Raw genomic sequence first — 22576 nt, 5'->3', positions numbered from 1 at the left:
ATCATGGCAATGAGGAGAGCTCCCAGGTATATCAATTTGGGACAAGAAAGAAATTTTTTTTAGCTTCCTCTAAAATTCCAACCACTTTTGCTCATTCATTCATTGCTTGGTGTGAATGAGGATCTTGATGAATTTGATAGAGCTAAAAAGTAAAGAATTTAGTAGGAGCACAAGGAAAATAAAGGATATTAATAGAATTCTGATGAAGGTGGAGATGGTGAGAGTACCTCCGCTGACTTTTGCATTAAAACTGAGGTGAAGAATTATATGCTTGTTAGAGGACTAGTAAGGTCTTAAGTTGGGGGGAGTGATAGGACTATTTTATAGAATCTATTTTGATAAGTTTCATATTCTTTTTGATAGTTTTCTATGTTCATACTCAAAGACTTTTAAGTTGTGATGACTATATAAACATGTGGACTTGTGAACATCCATGCTTTTCACATACTTTATGGTTTATGGACATGATTTTATAAGTTCAATTTTTTGGATGATTAATGGAATTAAACATGTGCATGCTGAATGAATGTGATGTTCTCTTCCTATAGCTTAATGGGGTATGTTCCTACAATCATGTTTGTGAGAAAATATTAGTTAGCTAGTGCATCAAATGTTTTTCTATGGATTAATGTTTCAGGTGTATATTATAAAATTGGACATTGTGCTAACCCTTCATAGAAACAAGTCAACTATACCTACAAAGTGACATCAAGAACTTGGCAGAACATCCCTACATTAATTACAACAACTGGTTGAAAAGCAATCAGTCACCTTAACTATCAATGCCCTTTCCTAAATCTAGGACCACAACAAGCTATATTATAGGAAGACTCATTTCATGATTAATAATTTGCTACATTTGATGTAACTCATTGAAAGATTCAGTTGAACCCACATCATGGAGGATCTTAAATGTAGGAAATTTTGTTTTTAGTCAGATGTGATAAATAAGTAGTTTCTTTGATTTTCCAAAGTTAGTCGGAAATCCTTTGTAATGCAACAACAAGTAGTCAAGTGTATGATTTTGTAATTCTTAGTTGTATTTTGATGAGTTGAATATGAATAACATGATGCTATTTCTTTTCAATATTTGAATTCTGAGTAGTTTCTTCATTTGCTCATTCAAGGGGACCCACTTGGTGAGTGAATGCTCTCTTTTGGTAGAAATCAGCTTCCAACTTTTTTTAGAAGTAAGTTAGTATTATTTTGTTCCTATGTTTAGAAGTAAGTTAGTATTATTTTGTTCCTGCAACATAGGCAATAGAGTAGATTCATTTATGTATTGTGGCATTTTTAATAGAATAATTGCTTTCATTTCAAGTTCAACATGGTAGCTTAACATTTTCATTTCTATAGCTTAGTGATGACACTTAAAAAGGGGTTTTTAAGGCATATACTTTGCAAACGTCATTTCAAGTTTATGTCCCTGGTCGATATAGTAAATCAATCTAATAGTTCATTGGTTGTCACTTGTGAATGTCCAAATCCACAAGTTATAAAGCTTGGTTTCTAAGCTTATATATTGGTCAAGTAGGGACATTAAGTGACTACAAAATCAAACTATCAAATAAACAAATGAAAAACATAAAATAATGCAAATATCTTTTTGGGGATCTAATCTTGCCAACAATTCAAGGATGCTCCTACATTAGACACCCAAGGTGACAAAAGATGTTCCATAAGGACTTATGAAAATATGAAAGGATTTAGAACATAAATCCCATGCTCATACTTAACCCATAAATCCTCTTCATCAATCAATACATAAATATATCTTAAATTACTATTGTAACCAATAATTCTATCACATATCTCAGACCTAGTAATGTTGCTACTTCTAGTATCAAATGAATAATACCTATTGCATGTCTTCATCAAATTAGATTTATGTTGTTGTTTACATATGTTCTTAATCACAAGATCATATAACTTTATCAAATTGTCCTTCATTAGTAATAACCTCAAGCATAGGTTTTGTTGTTCTCAAATTGAAAGTCTTGGAAATACTTAGATTCTTTCCTCTTCATCCTTTAAAGGCATCAAAACAAAATTTGTTCCATCCTTCTCAATTGTAACAATATTCTTTCTGCAATTGTATATAGCTCGTCCATCAAATTGTTGAGGTTGTCCAAGTAAAACATGACAAACACTCATGTTAACTACATCACATAATACTTCATCCTTAAAAGGTCCACTACTAAAATTAACCAAGCATTATTCTCTAACCTGCACCTAATAATCATCTTGAAACCAACTAATACCATAAAGAGTAGGATGTTTCAATATTTTTAATCCAAGCTTCCTAACTATTTCCTTAGATATAAAAATTTTAGTACTACCTCCATCCATAATAACCTTGAAACATTTTCCTGCAAACTTACAGACAATTTTGAATAAGTTCCTTCTTTAGATTGCTTACTCGTCATGCTTAGCCAACATGATCCTTTTCTTCAAAAGAGACTATCAAACTTTAGGTGAAGCCAAATCAACATTAGAAGTTTCCTCTTTCTGATCTTCCTATACTACCAAGTTTTGTTTTTTAATATTTATACTAGGAGATTCAAAAGTTGTGTGTCCATCATTACCACATTTAAAACAAGTACCTTTGAACATAAATTTCTTATTAGAAACTACTTGTTCACCCTTATCCACTTTTGTCAATTGTTTACCTTACTTTTTGATTCAGAGCAGACATGGATGAACCCAAATGTAGGTAATATAATTCCCAAAAATTAACCATATAGTGGAAACACAACACAAGATGCAAGATTTGATACCAAACTCAATGCCTTATTGATAAAACAACTAATTACATGCAATGTGTCAGGCTATAAGGCCTTCCTGGTCATGGACAAATGCAAAGTAAGTAATTATTCTACAACATCCCTTAGGATCCAATCCAAACCCCAACTATCCCAGATCACCACAAATCTAGTAGAAACCTCCAGTGAGATCTAAACTTGTACTCACAATCAACCAAACAACCTCTGTGTTTATAAAGTCACATCACTAGCTTTTCTCTAAAATTCACAACTCCATATTCTTAAACTTGAATCTCTACTCTTTAAGCTCTCTAATCAAATACCTATAACTCTACCTAATCCCTCCTTAAATAATTGCACAACCACAAGTCAACTTGTTGCAAATAGAATCATCTAGAACCCAAATAAACATAAATGGACTTAGTTAGCTTATAACCATTAGCAAATACACATAGGATAAATAACCAAGACCCAAAAGGTCGACACACATCCCACAATCAATCCACATCACAATCATATGCTACATGCATTAAATACATCGAGTCGGCCAATCCAATCCACAAGAAGACTGCTTGGTGAGCCAAATTGTCGAGTGTCAAAAAAACCACGAAGTATCATTGAGAAATAGTAAATGTTAAGCCCACTCGACCAACACTATGTAGGTTTTTTTGAGCACTACAAGCTATATTGAGCTTCATTTATGATTGAGTTCCTCGACCAACACTACACCCAAGAACTGCTCAACAATGACAGAGCGTCAACCCTTCTTTGATCAAGTTTTCTAACTCCAAATCCAAAACCACTCCAACATGCAGGGTTTCTAACTACCCTAGGATGCTCCTACATCAAATACCGCATGTGAAAAAAAGATGTTCTTAGTATCTAGAAGAACATCTTGTGGATTTAGCACATAAACTTTGAACTGGTTCTTCAGATACATGTCCTCCAAGTCTGCAACTTGTACACTCTTTCCTTTGTTCCACTTTTTCCAGCCACTTCCAGTAATAGTCAACTATTTTATTTGCTTCTTCATATCCTTCCTTGGTGTCCTACAAGTTTTTTTTCCACTCTACTTTCTAACCCTTTCAAAATCCCTCAACTCAACTCGCTTACCAAAACTCAAGTTCCTCCTGTCGAGTTCCTCATTCTAAAAAGGAATTAGTGAGAACTTCCTGTCACCCTTCTCCATAGTGAATACATTCTTGACACAATCATGTGTTGGAATTAAGTTATATTTTTCATTAGTGACAACACTTATTCAATTTTGTATGGTTACCAAGCTCATCATTTAGTTCACAGTTCATATCGAGCATTTAGTGGTTGCCAAGTAAGTTCAGCAATTCACTAGTTCATACCTAGCATTCTAGAAGCTACCGAATGAAAATAGACAATGTGCAGTCCAACATATTTCACCAAGTAGATAGTGGTTACTGAGATTCACAATACTCACTGATTCATCAGTTGCTGTAATGAGAAGCCAGTGTCAATCGAGTGATGGATGTGCAGTGTTTACCGAGTGAAAGCAAGGTAACCATAGTATTTAGTATCTACCGAGTGACACTATATCTACTAAGTCTCCAATAGTCACCGAGTTTGAAGCTATGTTGTGTGATTAGTATGGACCATTCCTTTACTTCTATCGAGTGCATGATGATGTCGAGTAATGCAATAGACACTGAGTATCAAAAGGTCACCAAGTTAGCTTTCAAAACTTGAGTTTCTACTATTTGGTCAACTCAGTAATATTTGGTTTACTTGTGTTTTAGCTATCCTTGTAATTGTAAATATTAAAATGGTATATATACGTGATGTATTGTATCATTTTGAAGTATGATGAGATGAAGTATGAAGTAATGTTTTGAGAATAGTGAATGTGAATCAGCAATAGAACAGAGTATTCATCAAGGTCTATAAGGAGTAGCAAAGTTATATCTATCACAAGAGGTGATATGTTCTTCAAGGATCTAATCAGCAATCAAGTTGTAAGTCAAATCTATTGTTTCATCCTAATAGGTGAATCAATTTCTAAATCCTTTAATAGGGTAGACTTGGCAGTCTTTCTTTAAATCTCTTAATAGAGTGCATACTTCATTATATATTTGTAAAACCTCTAACAAGGTGGATCTAATAGTCCAAATTGCTCTTAATAGGGTAGATCATTAGAAGTGGTCAATGTAACCCTTAATAGGCCAACTTTATAATACAGTAGTGAAGTTTTGTGGGTATCATCCCTACTCCAGTTTTACTTTCTATTTGGAAGGTTTTTGGGTTACCAAAATTCTGTGTTCATGTGTCATGAATGTTTATCTTTTAGTTTCCTATGCATGCAGTAAAGTAGATCAATTAATGGTGAATGACTTATATTCTTACGTGTTGAATTTATGAAAGTTTTGAGGTTACCAATTCACCCCTCCCCTCTCAGTAACCTAGCTAGTCTTGATTATTTCCAACAATTGGTATCAGAGCATTGTGGTTCTTAGGATAGCACTTGACAAAGCTATTGATAATGAAGAGCTAGATCTAGAGATGGCCACAGCTCAACTCAAAGAAGCAAAAGAGCATCTTTCGCAATCCCTAAAAAGAAGGAATGAACTTGCAAGACAAATGAATGACTACCAATATATTGAAGAAAATATTGAAGATTTTTTCCCCTCAAGTAGTTCAGATGAAGCAAATGAGGCATTCAAAGAACTCCTAGAAAAGAATGGCTCTCTACAAGAACAGGTAAGAAAATTGAAAAGAGAACAAGAAATTCAGTCAATAAGAATGTGTGAAATCTTGGAACAAAGGAATAAGGTAAGTGAAGACTTGGAGGCAAAAAAAAATGAAACTCAAAATCAATCCCTTCACCAAGAAAGTTTTGTCAATCAGCTCTTCAATGCAAATGAGGAAATCATGAGTCTGAGATCTAAAAATTAAAGGCTAAAGAATTATTTAAGCACTAAAAGACAAATCAATGAAAGATTGAAGGTTGATCTAAATTCTAAAAAGCAACTCAATGAAAGAATAATAAAATCCCAAGCAGACATGGATCAATTGAATCAACAAAGTAAGTAGAATCTTTATAGGAAAAAAGGAAAAGTAGGACTTGGATACAAAGAAGAAGGTGAATCCTCCAAAAAAAGTTCTTAAAGGAATCAAAGACCTACTTTCAATCACTGTGGTAAGATAGGTCATACATCAAAAAAAATTTGGAGTAATGGAAAGGAAAAAATCAATGGAAAGTGCTATAATTGCAGTCAACATGGTCATATAGCTAATGAATGCAAGGATAAACCAAAATTTGAAGGGAAATGTCACAAATGCAAGGAACAAGGTCACAAGGCATTTGAATGTAGATCTAAACCATTCAATCCAGTTGAACAATTTGTAAAAGCATATTTGGTTCGGACTACAATACTTGGTGTAGATGTCATTATTGTAGAGAATATGGACACATTGGCATAAATTGTGCAAGGCATCACTTGAGAAAGAAGGATACTACAATAAGACGTTAGACATGCACTGAACTTGGTCATATAGCTAAGAATTGCATGAATATAGGAAAGGTTGAAGATGAAAAGAAAACTAAAACTGATAACATCAAGAAGTAGATGAGATAGTAATGGATTCCCAAATCTACCGAGCAAGCTAGTTCAAATGATGGTCATGTCACTTAAGAAGTGGGTGACTCCACCATTTCCAATTAAGTTCTTAAGGAAGAATTAGAACTGTATCTTCAAGCCATATCTTAAGCAGTTCCAATGAATAGAAAGAAAAAGATCCAAATCAGTATTTCAGATACAAAGGGATCACAAGAAATCAATATTCACCAAGCAAGGTTGGTCATAAACTTTATCGTGCTGGTTCGGGAGTAATAAAGTTTTGTTCAATCGTTGAGTTACAAGCTTCTACCGAGCATAGTCAGTGGATGATAGTCTATCATGCACTATGTCATTATGGCACCAAGCATTAATGGCAAATTTTCATCAAAAAGGGTAGAATTTGACTTTATTTTTCATTGTGACTTCAGTATACCTAGAGCAGAGTGATTTTACAGTGCATCCAAGCAATCTCAAGAAAATTTGCAGCATAGATTTTTCCAAAGAATTTTCTCATTTACCGAGCAACCATTGCATCCAAAAGTAGCAGCAATAGGGCAAAAAGAGGTTCCAAAATGTTGGTAAAATGCATGGAATGGAAAGCACCAAATTTTAAGTTGGTACTAGTAGTTGCAAAGTCACTCGATCAGAATGGAGCTGAATCACAAATTCCTCCAAAGGTACTCCTTATTAATGATATCCACACTCATTTTAAGTGTTCTACTTAAGAAATTTGAACCCTAGAGATGGACAGTGCCCTAGGAGAAATGTGTGTTGATGGATCTTTGAAACCCAAGCATAAGCATCTAAAGGTCAAAGGATTAACCCATATCTTGCATTTACCAAGGAATTTCCAAGTGAAGTGGATTAGGTATATTCTGAGTCATGTGCATAATGGTCATTTATGGTTAGAGTCTCCCTATGCTCAACAAGGCTAAGACAACCAAAACCCTAGGTCGGGAAGAACTTCATAAGAAAACCTTAGTAGAATGGGATGGCAGAGGTCTGAAGATTAGTAATGTATCTGACGTGGAACTCAGGTTTGGAATTCACATAATTGCACATAAGATATATAGCTCTAGTCATTTGAATAGTGTGCCATGTGAGGCCATTGATTTGGCATACAAGGTTGTGAAGAAGAACCTAGAATTTGATCTGTCAGATTTATTGTTGAAACAATTAAACAAGAACATGGACAACATCAGGACATCAAAGAACAACCACTATAAATTTGGTTCTTTGCTAACTTGTCTTTTCTTTTATGTTCAAAAGTTTTTCCCATCTAAAGGTTTAGTCGTATGGAGGAAAGATACTCCCATTTTGTATCAAATTAATGAATTCATTGCAGAAATGGGTGAAAATTTTGAAACTATTATGGATAATTATTTTGAAGTTTTCAAGGAGAAGATGAACAACAGGTTCCAGATTCCTCCCAAACTAGTTGAAGATTATAAAGATGATATATGCTTCATGGTTGATTGTGATAAAGTTTATATCCAGGTAGTTAGGCCTAGAATTTCATGGGTGAAACCTCTTCCATATGAGGTCAACATTGATGAGACAAAAGACATTATTGAAGCCCTAGTCAATGAGCTAGTAGATCCAAAGCTACCTACCTTTGGAACCTAGGAAGAAGCTAAAACCATAATAGAGCTTGAGATCAAGCTACCTCAAGTGGTAAACAAGGGTAAGAGGAAGATAGTAAAGTTGAAAACTGCTAGTGCCCCTCTTATGCTTACCGAGGGAAAAGGAAAGGATGAAGAAGAGTCTGAAGAAGAAGAGCAAGAATTAGAAAAGGAGGAAGAGCATGTAAGAAAGAAAGGCAAGGTGATTATCACCATGCCATCCAAAACCTCCATCATTGTTTTTACCATAAGATCCAAGAAGAAAGGAGTTAGTGAAGTTGTTCTTGTTAAGCCCCCTCTCACCTTCCAAGAGAGATTGAAGCAACTAGAAGAAGGTGTTGGTATTACAAACTTCAAGGCATTAAAATTTGAAACTAGGATAGATGCAGAGAAGATGCAGATTGAGGAGCTTGTACTGTCAAAGATGGGAAAATGGAAATATTCCCCAGATTAAATTGCCCCATAGATATCCAATGAACTATTACAAAGGTTGAAACCAAGGTGGGAATTTGCTACTCAAATCGTCAAAGACATATTTGAGCAATCTTTGAGAAAGTTGCTACCAAATCTTACTAATGAAAAAGTTAAGGAAGAAATGAAGAAGAATGAAGAGAAAATGATGATGAGATTTCATACTTGTCTAATTTTGGTCAAAGGCATTGGGCATGTAGTTAAAGATAATATAGATATATGGAAAAATGTTTATCATTTGCATAAGTCAAGTGAAGAACCAATTGAGATTGAGGATGATGATGATAGTGACAATGATGAAGAAGATAACACACCTTGTGTCACTTTTGATGCTGAGGATTATCAAGCACTAAAGGATGATGAAGAAGAGAAAGAGGAAGAAGCTGATGAGGAAGATAAGGAAGGAGATGAAGAAAATGATCTAGTAAAGATAGTTGCACAAGTTATAGCATCCCTTCCTCACTCTCCACCTAAGACTAGTACATTATCTGGCATGGAGACAACTTCAACAAGTGTGATTGCAACATCAACTGATACATCATCAATTCAATCACTATTTTCTCTCTCTCAACTCCAGGCATCACTAATGGAAGTGTCTACCACTTCATCCACTGAGTTGTAGACCTCCTCTTCTTTAGCTACCAAGTCAAGAACTTCATCAGTAGCATGTGCAGTAAGTTCAACATCTTGTTCTACATTTTTGACTACTACAACTTTGCTTGCACCAAATTTTGTTCCAGTAAGTTCTTTTGTTGCAAGTACTTCAGTCAGCACTCCACCTGTTATTACTTCAATTTTGGATAGTACAATAATTATGGATTCTTTTAGAACTCTTGCAAGTATTTCTTCAATTGGTCCTATTCAAGTTTTTACAGCCAGTCCAACCATCTCTACAATTGTTTTTGTTCCTAAGTCTAAGGCAGTAATGGCAAAAGTAGAACCAAGGATACCCTTAAAACTTTTGCTTACTGGAAAGGAAATTGATGATGATATAGACTTGGATAAAGAGATTGTAATTCCTAAGTTGGATCTTGATACTGCTACAGTTGAAGAAATGAGAGTAGTTAGCTAGCTGTTGGAATAGAAGGCAAGGCAAAAGTAGTTAAGAGATGAAAGGGATAGGGAATTCAAAATAATTGTAAGTGCAAAGAATATACTAACAGAGGCCATAGGTGTTGATGTGGATTCATCACTAAAATACTGAGAGAGGAAGCAAGGATCAGATCCACATTGATAGACATCCAAAACATTTTCCTTCCAATCATGGACACAATGCAAAAACATATTGCATATTCAAAGTCATTGGTCTAGGATAATAATTTTTCAATTGCAGACCATATGATATAGCTCTCAAAAAAAGTTTGAGTAGCTCTCCATACCTACAAAATTTTGCAAAAGAACTGGGGTAAGAGATTAGCTCTTATTCTCAAGGTACATTCTGAGTTTCTCTCACATTTTGGTGTCTTTATATGAATATATTGTATAACTCTTTGGCATTATTGTCAAAAAGGGGGAGTAAGAGATATTTTGTGAAGGGATGAAGGGGGAGAAAATAGATTGATATATGTACAAAATAATATGAAAGTGACTATGTATATATTATGTCTTATGTATGGGGAAGATATGTGCAAATGTATATACAATAGCTTTACAAAGATAATTTTTTAATGATCAAAAAATCAAAATGTCAATATACATAAGTCTTGGCTTATAAGTGTTTTTGTCACTAATGCCAAAGGGAGAGATTGCTATAATTAAGTTATATTTTTCATTAGTGACAAAACTTATTCAATTCTATATGGTTATCGAGCTCATCATTTAGTTCACAGTTCATACCAAGCATTCAATGGTTGCCAAGTAAGTTCAGCAATTCACTAGTTCATACCAAGCATTCCAGAAGCTACCGAACGAAAATAGAGAGGGCATAGTCTAGTAGTTATCACCAAGTAGATAGTGGTTACCAAGCTTTGTAGTACTTATTGAGTCATCAGTTGTTGTGATGAGAAGCCAACATCAACTGATTGATGGATGTGCAATGTTTACCAAGTGAAAGCAAGGTAAACATAGTATTCAATATCTACCGAGTGACACTATATCTACCGAATCTCCAATGGTCATCGAGTTTGAAGCTATGGTGTGTGATTAGTATGGATCAAGCCTCTACTTCTACTAAGTGCATGATGATGTCAAGTAATGCAGTGGACATCGAGTATCAAAAGATCACCAAGTTAGCTTTCAGAACCTAAGTTTCTACTATTTGGTTGACTCGGTAATATTTTGTTTACTTGTGTTTTAGCTGACCTTGTAATTGTAAATATTGGAATGGTATATATATGTGATGTATTTTATCATTTTGAAGTATGATGAGATGAAGTATGAAGTAATGTTTTGACAAGAGTGAATGTGAATCAGTAGCAGAGCAGAATATTCAGCAAGGTCTATAAGGAGCAACAAAGTTATATCTATCACAAGAGGTGATATGTACTTCAAGGATCTAATCAACAATCAAGTTGTAAGTCAGATCTACTATTTCATCCTAACAGGTGAATCAATTTCTAAATCCTTTAATAGGGTAGACTTAACAATCTTTCTTTAAATCTCTTAATAGAGTGCATACTTCATTGTATGTTTGTAAAACCTCTAACAAGGTGGATCTACCGGTCCAAATTGCTCTTAACAGGGCAGATCAATTAGAAGTGGTCAATGTAAGCCTTAATAGGCCAACTTTATACTATAGTAGTGAAGTTTTGTGGGTATCATCCCCACCCCAATTTACTTTCTATTTGGAAGGTTTCTAGGTTACCAAAATTCTGTGTTCATGTGTCATGAATGTTCATCTTTTAGTTTCCTATGCATGCAGTAAAGTAGACCAATTAATGGTGAATGATTTATATTGTTAAGTGTTGAATTTATGAAAGTTTTGAGGCTACTGATTCACCCCTCCCCTCTTAGTAACCTATCTAGTCTTGATTATTTCCAACATCATGTACAACCTTGCAATCATACTGCCAAGGTCTATTGAGTAATATATGACAAGGTCTATTGAGTAATATATGACAACTACTCATGTCCACTATGTAAGATAACAATTGATCCTTATACTGCCCAACTTGGAAATCAACAAGACATTTCTCCCTCACTTCCAAAGCATGTTCATCTTGTAAATATCCAATCATATAAGGACAAGGATGTCTCACTCTCTTCAAACCAAGTTTATGAACCATCTCCTTGACAACAAGGTTATCAATACTACCACCATCTATAGCCAAATTATAGATTTTACCATCAGACTTAAAATGAGTCCTAAACAAATTACTCATTTAACAAGGTTCCAGTACCCATTTACCAAACAGTACTCATCGAGCCAATAAATTTTCCCCTTCCTTCTCGAGTTCATTGATCGAGTCAGCAACCTCATTCACCACAAAAATTCTTTGATCACCAGCCTTCTAGGAACATTCATAATCTTTATGTCCTTCTCTATAATGAAACCAAGTGCCTTTAAATGCAACCTTACCTATCATCTTCCTCTGCTCAATAGGTTTTGGTTCATCTTTAGCCATCTATTTATCCTTTACCTAGTGATCCTGCTTCTCCTTCCCTCAAGAATTACCTCAATGCCTTCTTTTAAACTTATCTTTTGTCTTTGGGGCATACCAATAAGCATCATCAACCAAATCAATCTTCAACATACTAACCTCATCCAAAATATTGAATCTCAAACCATTTATATACCAAGCCACCTTTTCCTTACAAATTTCTCTATGCCTAGAACAAATTGTCAACTTATAGAACTCCTCAGTACAATCTTTCATAGACATATCCTTTTGTTTTAGATTTTTCAATCTCTTAAACAACTCAAGTTCATAATCAACATGAATGAACTTAGCCTTTGGTTTTGTCACCATCAATCTCCATCTAGTGATATTTTATTCACCTTCTTCTTCTCTATCTCTTTGCAATTCTTTCCACCATAAAGCATCATGTCCTTTCAAATTAGTTTGTACCAACCTCACTTTGAGTGAATCTCCAATATCCTTTAACTGAAAGTAGTCTTCCAGTTCCAGCTCACCAATCCAATCAATAAGATCTTTAAGATTCAAAGTACCTAAAAAATTAGAAACATCCATCTTATGCTTCAACTTCAAGTGAACTCCAAATCTATCAAAATGACCAACCCTCTCTTCCGTAGGTCTCTCCATGCAATCAATTATGTTCTCACTACTAGATCTTGCAGCTTCAAAGTCTTCAACAACTTCTTCATAACCATCTTCAGTACCCACATTCCTCAATACACCAACAATAGCTCTCATGATTTCATCCTTCATCAGCTCCATCTCGTAAATGAAATATAACATAATCCTCTCTAAAATCCTAGTCTTCATAGCATCACAAAGATTATCAATTTTCCTAGGGTCCAATCTTCTTGGAGGCATCTTCCAAGATCTTTGCAAACCCAAAGCAACAAATCCACAAGATCAACCAACTCCAACCTTCACTCTAATAATCTCCAGCCAAATCAAACCTTCACTCTAATAATCTCCATCTAGATCAAACCTTCGTTCTGATACCACTTGATGCAATGTAAGGCAAGAAAATCCCCAAAGGAGATATCCTAGCCTACAACAATTAGCCATGCAATGAAAACACAACACACGATGTAAGATCTGATACCAACTAACCTCTTTATTCATAAAACAACTTATTACATGCAATGTGTCAGGCTGTAAGGTCTTCCTAGTTATGGTCAAATACAAAACAAGTAATAGTTATGCAAGATCCCTTAGGATCCAACCCAAACCCTAGCTAGCCAAATCACCACAAATCTAGTAGAAACCTCCAACAAGATCTAAACTTGTGTTCGTAAGCTACCAAGCAACCTCCTAAATTCGCAACTCTAGAATCTTAAACTTGAATCTCTTCTCTTCCATCTCTCTGACTGAATGCCTAAAACTCTACCCCAGCTCTCCTTAAATACTTGCATAGCCACAAGTTGGTTTGTTGTAAATAGAATAATCTAGAACACAAATAAACATAATATTCCTTAGTTGGCTTACAACCATTATTAAATACACATAGGATAAATAACCAAGACCCAAATAGGTCCACACACCCCACGATTAATCCACATCATAATCATATGCTATGCACATTAAATTCACAAAGTTGATCGATCCAATCCATAAGAACATCATTCAGTGAGCCAAAATTTCAAGCATCAACAAAAACCACCAAGCATCATTGAGCAATATCATATGTTAAGCCCACTTGACTAACAATATGCAAGTTTTATTGAGCATCGAAAGCTATGGCAAGCTTCATCAGTGACCTAGTTTCATAGCCAACACTACACCCAAGAATTTGTAAACAATGACCAAGCATCAACCCTTCTTCAACTAAGTTCTCAAACTCCAAAGCCAAAACCACTCTAACATGCAGGGTTGCTAACTACCCCAAGATGCTCCTGCATCACTTTCTTCCCAATTTATCTTCTTCCTTTAATGCATATTGATAAGAAACTTCAAGTCAACTAAGCTTAAACCTACTCAATTCATCCTAAATATTAAATTTCAAACCATTAACATGTCTTACAACCTTTTCCTTAGAAGATTCATGGTGTCCAAATTTGATTTGTACATTGTTAAATTATTTAGTATATTCCTTCACAAACATATCCTTCTATCTCAAGTTCTATAATTTTACCATATTAAATTGGATGCATTCCAATGTAGTGAAGGTTTAGTACCTATTGTTTGTGAGATCATCAATCTCCTTGCACCTTCCCTTCTTTCTTCCCATTTCTATCCTTTCTCCTAGGTGAAATTGGGATAAAACCTAATAGATCCTCTTTAAAACTCATATTTTCATGGTTTTAAGCTTGATGTAGGATCTATCCTCCTAGGTCCTCCCTTCCCTTCATCTATCCACTTGGAATCTATTCTCCACACTAAAATGACTATATCTCAGACTCTGTGCCTGATTTTGAGGATCCATGACCCATTTTGGGATCCCAAAGGGATCGTAAAGATTTTTTGCCCTAGTAATCAAAGGCATGGTGTACCCTTGATCATCAAGGTTGCTATGTTCCCCTGGTGGGCCAATCAAGGCTACTATGTTCCCATGTTCCCCTGTTGATATGGAATAGCTAGAGAGTCATTCACATCTTCTCTGCTATCATTTTGCCTTTGCTATTGAGGAGTATCAGTAGGCTACTTAGCATTGTGTTGCTGGGAAACTATTTCTACATGAGGTACTACACTTGATGTTGAAGCTTGATTAGGAGGAGGAGTAACCTCTTCGATAGATCTTCTCTTGCTCCTAGTATTGTAAGCACAGGAATCCTGGTTTACATTACAATTCTCTTCCACTAGACAATTCATGAAAGAACAACCATCCTACTAAAAAGTATCAACAAGTTGATTAGCATTGTGTTGCTAGTAAATTGCTCACTCTGGTACAATTAAAGCCAAGTAAGATTCTACCTTTTGAAACATGCAATATCCATAAGAGTAGTTATAAGACGGGGGAAAATCTTGATCTTGGGAAAGATTGTTCTAAGGGACTAAAGCCCTATTTAGGTTGGTGTCTGAAGTCTGGGGGTGGTCGATAAGTCTATTTTAATTATGAGGGTGGTTGATAGTTCTATTCTAATTGTATGGGACATGACTCTACTTTGGGGATCTACCATAAATGGGACCTAGACTCTGGAGTTGGAGAGGCCTATTATTTTGAGCTTGATACCTCTTCATAGTTACCAACTAATTTCTCATTTTTTGCACTACTACACTATTGTCTCCATCTTCTTTTCTTGATCTTGCATCCTTTATCCACCTTCTACATTAGTGTCTGCATCATGGTCACAATCCTATCAACTTCATTAGAGGATGTGGAGGTTATCGAGACCACAACAAGAGGTTGACTTGTAGAGGAAGTATGAATAGGGGCTACAACAGGTTGATGATTGGGCATGTTAGGGAAGAGAGGCATTGGGGTCCTTGGAGCTAACTTCCCTTCTTGTATTGAAATATTTTCTACTCTTATGCCAACCTCATAAGCATTTGGTAGAGTGTCCCCTCCCATAGATTGTAGAGTGGTAGCAATATCACTGTTGAAGGCTTAGAGGTAATACAAGAATGCATTACTAGGGGAGGGCTTCACTATAGTAGATAATCTATCCCATGTCTTCTAAAATCTATAATTGAAATCAATAATACATTCATGGGGTTCCCTCTTGATAGTTGTTAGTTGTTCTAAAAGTGATAGGTGATCACTTTTGTCCTTAAAATGCTTGCATAGGGCTGCTCCTAACCCATCCCAATCAACAATAGAGTTATGAGGCAAACCTCTATACCATTATAGCACTTTCCCTTTCAAGGATGAGGCTAGAAGCTTGACTACTACATCATCTTTGGTGATGCTATATGAATATTGTAGATGTTAGACACCTCTTGAATATGCTCGATAGGGGAAATGGAGGTTTCACCAATAAACTTAGGAATACTTTTAAGAGCCAATACTAGTATGTCATGCCTTTGGGCTAATAGGAGGAGACTTCCACCATTAAAGGTGGAGAAAGCATGAGCTCTAGACATGTAAACAAGTGATCTATTAATATGAGCATATGGTATTCTAGGCTGAGATCTAACAATAGGAGGAGTGGAGATGGATCTTACAGGGGTATGTGTTACTATTGCACTCCTAACTGGTGATAGAGATACCCTAGCCTTTCTTCTTGGATTAGAAAAAGAAAGCTCTTGGTATTGGAACTTACCTCTAGAAGATGCCCTTGTGTGTGTCTTAGGCATGAATCACAACAACTTTGGTCTGGAAACCAGATTGTACTTGAAGCTTGGAGTCACCAAGTACTTTGAACAAATGAGCCTCTTGAAGGCTTTAATATTGAAGGTAGTACTATCTCCTTAGCATGGACATGAAATCTCTCTTTGGTGCCAGTTAACTTTAAATGTTTAATATGTGGTTCCACCGGGCGTGCCAAAATTTGTTGTCACAAAAGCTTGCACCCTTGTCCAAAGTTTTTACCTAAGGACAACCTTGTGAAACATGGAAACAACCTCCAAGCTATGGGACTTGAACTATGAGATTGAGTCTCTGGAGAAGGTTAGCTTCCTCTGCTATCAATATGCACTTAAACTACTCTTGGAGAGAAAAGCCAGAAGGAATACATGAAAGCAACTACCTATTATATTCTAAATGAGGTGATGTACCAAAATAGGGTGTTCAGACCAATCTCTACCCATATATGCACAATATAATTATCATGACAATCCAAAGATATATGGATTCAAACTTGATTTAATCTATTAGCCACATATAGATCAAACAACCAAATGAGTGACACAAGGAAAAAGAGCTTCACTTCTAATCATTCATAGGCCAAAAGAGATACATAAATGTAGGTTATAGATATCCACAGTACATCAAAGAGAGGTAGACAAAGCTTGCACAATACATCGGTGACTGAAGGAGATAAGATAAGATGTCATATAACTCGGAGGCAAAGAAGGAATTTACATTAGTATGTCAAGGCAATACCAGAGAAAAAGAGAAGATCTGACCCTAAGAAGGAGTACAAAATTTTCTTTTATAGTGCAAGCATAACTTAGATAACGTCCACCCTAAGATAAACTCAACAACTACATTATAATTTCCAGAGAATAATTACTACAAAAACTAAAAAAGATCTAATCACAATGCAAATCCAGACATGAGAAGATCACTTATCCACTCAACAATTTCTGAGAGGACAGGAACAACAGTCATTAATCTTTTGACTGAGTAGATGGATCAATAGGTAGTGATAGAGTGTTCTTTTGCATTTATCAGGCTTGGGGAACGATGAAAGTGGTTGCAAGAGATCGAAAAGATCAGATCTATCATCAAAGAGTTTCTTCTTTGGTCATCAACTTGCCATATCATATAGAAAAGTATAGGTCAACCGTATTCAACTGTCACTTTGTACCTTTCCTACTACCTGATTGGTCAAGAGTTCCTCATTGTCTAGCTTGGCCGGTGAAATTTCTTATATATTTTTTGTCAAAACTGGAACTCACAATCTTACGAGTGTCAGCTATAGTCAAAACCCTTCATGTCACCTTTTTTTCATAAACTTGAGTTCTACGATCTTACGATCGCCTATACATCATACCATCGAGCCCATCCTTCATTCTCTTTACGATCCTTTGCCAACAAAAAGTTCTAACAATTTCATGAAAAAATGATGGCCATTAACACCCCTAGCATAAGGTCGTGATGCCATTATTCTCCCCTTGTGATGTCATGGACACAGTTGATTGACCTTTACGATCTTACAATGGTAGTCTGTCATGATATAGGCAACCATGGCAATAACCCTTGTGATCCTATGATTGTGGGTTAACTATCTTTTATTATGACCTTAGGAGGCATCCTTTCTTGTGCTTGTGACCTTACAACTCTAAGATCATGCGACTGACCTTCCCCTTTGTAGCATCGACAACCTGAGAAGTCAACCCTATAATCCTACAATCGTTGACCCTTATAGCATCAAAAAACATATCCTTTTAGCTCGTGATCCTACAAGATCTTTGATATCATGACAACTTGATGCTATGACAGTCCTCTACTTCATGTCCTCAAAAGACATCCTCATAGCACCTATGACCTCACGATCGTTTACTGCCATAACATCTAGCAAGACTTTTCTTTGGCTTATGATCCCTTGACTATCTGTGATGTCATGACAACCTGACCACTCAACCAACAGGAGCCTCATAACATAATATCACTACTTGATTCACTCGATGGTCTTCTAATACATGAGCTATCATAAGATTAGGACCATACCATTATGTCACAGCTCTGGAGCTTTGAAATATAATATGAAATTGAATCTTGTGACCATTGGGTGGGTTTAAATATTTTAAATTCAATCCTTGGCAGGAGGGCACTGTTGGCCAAAAATCATTATTCCTCTTCTAATGTATGTTTTCTTTACTCCTTGGATGATTCTACTATTTGGATGAACCCTTAGATAAGGATATGCATTACTTTCTTCCTTCTGAGAAATCTCTGGATGATTTCATGGTTATTGTTTCTAATGATCAACCTCTTTCTATGCATATCCCTTCTATACATGAGGCCTTTATAAATGGAAGTAATCCAACCCATACAATAACTTCTTAAATAATTCAAGTTCATAATCTTTAGGAATGGATTTAGCCTTCAATATAGAAACCATAGGTTTTCATATACTAATTTTAGGTTCATCATTATCTTCTCTATCTTTTTGTAATTCTTTCCACCACAAGGCAACATGATGTTGTTGGAATCATTGTTGTCATTGCACTAAAAGTTTGAGTTATCAATAAATGTTATAATAGCCATTGACAAGGATACACAGGAGGTGGTTAAGCACATGTCACAAATCCTTCATTCTATGCTAGATAGAGGCACCAACCTAGAGGGGATGGAGGCACCGACCTCCCAACAATCCCCCCCTTAGCATGACCCAAGGGATTTGAACCTATAACCCAACTCTCTAATACCACTTTTTGGAATCACTGCTACCATTGCACGAAAAACTTGAGTTGTCAATGAACGTTATAAGGATCCATGGGAGGCAATTAAGTACATGTCACAAATCTGTTGGTCTATGCTGGATAGAGGAACCAACCTAGGGGATGGAAGCATTGACCTCCCAATAGACCTTTCAACTTTGTTTATGCTAATCTAACCCTTTGTGGATCTACAATATTCTTAAACTCAAAACAATCCTCAAGCTCATTAATCCAATATATTAAAAATTCCTCTAGATCTAAAGGACCAGAATAGTTTGATACCTCCATTCTATGACTCTTACCAACTTGTGTCATAGATCTCAACAATATTTCTTTTTCTACAGGGATCTCTACTTCAAGTACCTCAAGATCTTTAGCAGCTTCCACATCTTCATCTTCTATTCCAGGATTCCTTCTCAAGCCATTCAAGACATTATGGATCTCATTCCTCATGTCTACCTTAAATTCTTTAAACATATGTTCCAAACTCCTACGATTCATCCTTCTAGGCAACATACTGAATCAAGAAAAGTTGTAACTACCTATATCTTTGGTGATCTATCCACCAACAAGAAGTCAATGGGTTTGTAATAGTTACCAGCACAACTTATTCAATTTATCTATAATTGTAAGTTAGAACATGATCTTCCACCTCACAACCAAGAATTCCAAGTCTTGACAAGTCCACCAAGCTTAACCACACCTAGATAAGTCACCAATGAGAACAACCTTCACTCTAATACGTCATAACTAGACCAAACCTTGTTTTGAAAACATTTGATGTAGTACAAGACTGGTGTATCCCAAAAGGAGATGACCAAACCCCTAGCAAATACAACACAATAGAATTATAACAAGATGCAATTGAAAACAAATTCTTTTATTAATAATAGATCTTGAATTACATCACATTAACCACATACATGTCAGGTTGTAAGACCTTCTTAGTTACCACTAATACATTCCAAATTATAGAACAAACTCTTATCTCTCCATCTATCCTCTTGATCTACCAACCATGATGGTCTACAAGACTCCATTACATTACACATATAGCCATCTAGACACATGGGCCAGCTTTGAGCTCATAATCTCCAATAATAGGAAATGTGTTATACAATATAGGACTAACCCTTTATGAATTAATGATCAAATACATAATACATTATAAGAAATTCTAAGGCCTTAGATATAGGGTCACACATTATCTAACCATCTAGATCTAAGAGCACTTAAGTTCAATATCAAATATAGAACCTCACCAAAACAAATACTATGCATCATACGGAGAACAACATAGGAAATCAACACCCAAGAAGATGAAGCATAAGTCCAACCCATTGTAACATTAAATTATATGAACATAGGATATTGATCCAATATAGGTCCACAATAAGAAGATAATTCCCCAATATCTAGAAAGGGACATCAAGTGATCATAAAATCAAATTGATAGATAGATAATTGGAAAACTAGAAAACAAAGGGAATATCTTTTTGGGGATGTACGATTGCCAACAACCCATAGGATGCTCATGTACCAGACACCCAAGGTGAAAAAAATATGTTTCGTAAGAACCTATGAACATATGAAAGAATTCAAAACATAAGTACATTCTCATTCTTAATTGATAAATCCTCTTCATCAATCAACACAAAAGTCTATTCAAACTTACTACTACGACCAACTATTCCATCACATATCTAAGATCTACTACTACTACTACCTCTAGGATCAAACAAATCATACCTATTACATGCCTTCATTTTATCATGGGTCTTATTTCCTTTACCTCTTTTTTAATCACAAGATTAGATAACTTTCTCAATTCAGACTATCCTTCATCAGTAATAACCCTAATCACAAGTTATGTTGTTCTCAAACTGAAAGTATTAAAAACACTCAAGTTCTTTGTTCTTCCTCCTTGTTCTTCAAAGGAATTTTTTTTTTTTTTATCTCATCCTTCTCAACTATAACATTATTCTTTATGAAATCATGCATAGCTCCTCTATCAAATTGCCAAAGTCTTCAAAGTAAAACATGACAAGCACTCATGTTAACTACATCACACAAAATTTCATCCTTAAAAGGTCCAATACTAGAATTAACCAAGTATTGGTCTCTAACCTAAACCCAATTATAATCTTGAAACCAACTAATACCATAAGGAGTAGGAAGTTTTAATCTATGCAATCTAAGCTTCTTAACCATTTCCTTAGATACAAGATTATCTGTACTACCTTCATCCATAATAACCTTGCAACATTTACCTCCAAACTTACAAATAGTTTTGAATAAGTTCCTTCTTTTCACTGGTTCCTCATTATGTTTAGCCAACATGATCATTCTCATCAAAAGAGATTCTCCAACTTTAGGTGAAGCCAAATCAATATCAAAAGTTTCCTCTTTTGAATATTCCTGTATTGCCAAGTTTTGCTTGCCAATCTTTCTACCAGGACATTCAAAAGCTCGGTGTCCATCTTTACCACATTTAAAATAAGTACCTTTGAACACAAATTTCTTATAGAAAACTACTTGTTTACCCTTATCCACTTTTATCAATTGTTGACCTTGATTTCTTCCCAACTTATCTTCTGCCTTCAATGCATATTGATAAGCATCTTCTAGTAAACTAAGTTTCAACATACTCAATTCATCCTATATATTAAATTTCAAACCATTAACATACCTTGCAACATTTTCCTTAGAAAATTCATGGTATCCAGATCTTATTTCTACCTTGTAAAATTATTCAGTATATTCCCTCACGAACATATCCTACTGTCTCAAGTTCTATAACTTCTTAAATAATTCAAGTTCATAATCTTTAGGAATGAATTTATCCTTCAATGTAGAAACCATAGGTTTCCATCTACTAATATTGGGTTCATCATTATCTTCTCTATCTTTCTGTAATTCTCTCCACCACAAGGAAACATGATCTTTCAACTTAGTTTGTGCTAATCTAACTGTTTGTGGATCTACAATATTCTCAAGCTCAAAAAAATCCTTAAGTTAATTAATCTAATCTGTTAATTCCTCAGGATCTAAAGAACCTAAATAATTTTGTACCTCCATTCTATGACTCTTACCAACTTGTGTAATAGCTCTCAACAATATTTCTTCTTCTACATGTATCTCTACTTCAAGTACTTCAAAATCTTTGACAACTTTCGCATATTCATCTTCTAATTTAGGATTTATTCTCAATTCATTCAAGACATTACACATATCATTCCTCATTGTTCCCTTAAATTCTTCAAACATATGTTCCAAAGTCATAGAATTCATCCTTCTAGGTGGTATACTGAATCAAAATAAGGTTCAATTGCCTCAATCTTTGGTGATCTATCCACCAGTAAGAACTCAATAGGTTTATAGCAGGTTACCAACATAATGTTAGCATGAATTCTGATGATACTACATTGGGGGAGTATCCTAAACATTGGAGAGTATTGACATGTTGCATTCATGGTTGTGTTTGTCATTGATGTCAACATAGCAATAAGTCTGTGAATACTGACAGAGTAGCAGAGAGAGAGATCTTAATTGTACGGACAAGCTTTTTCTTGTCTAGTGAT

Source organism: Cupressus sempervirens, chromosome 3 (genome assembly GCF_028749045.1).
Source record: "Cupressus sempervirens isolate cs-2001-9-10 chromosome 3, ASM2874904v1, whole genome shotgun sequence".
Classification (NCBI taxonomy): domain Eukaryota; kingdom Viridiplantae; phylum Streptophyta; class Pinopsida; order Cupressales; family Cupressaceae; genus Cupressus; species Cupressus sempervirens.
The sequence above is the reverse complement of the archived record's forward strand: the minus strand, read 5'-3'. Positions refer to the sequence as shown.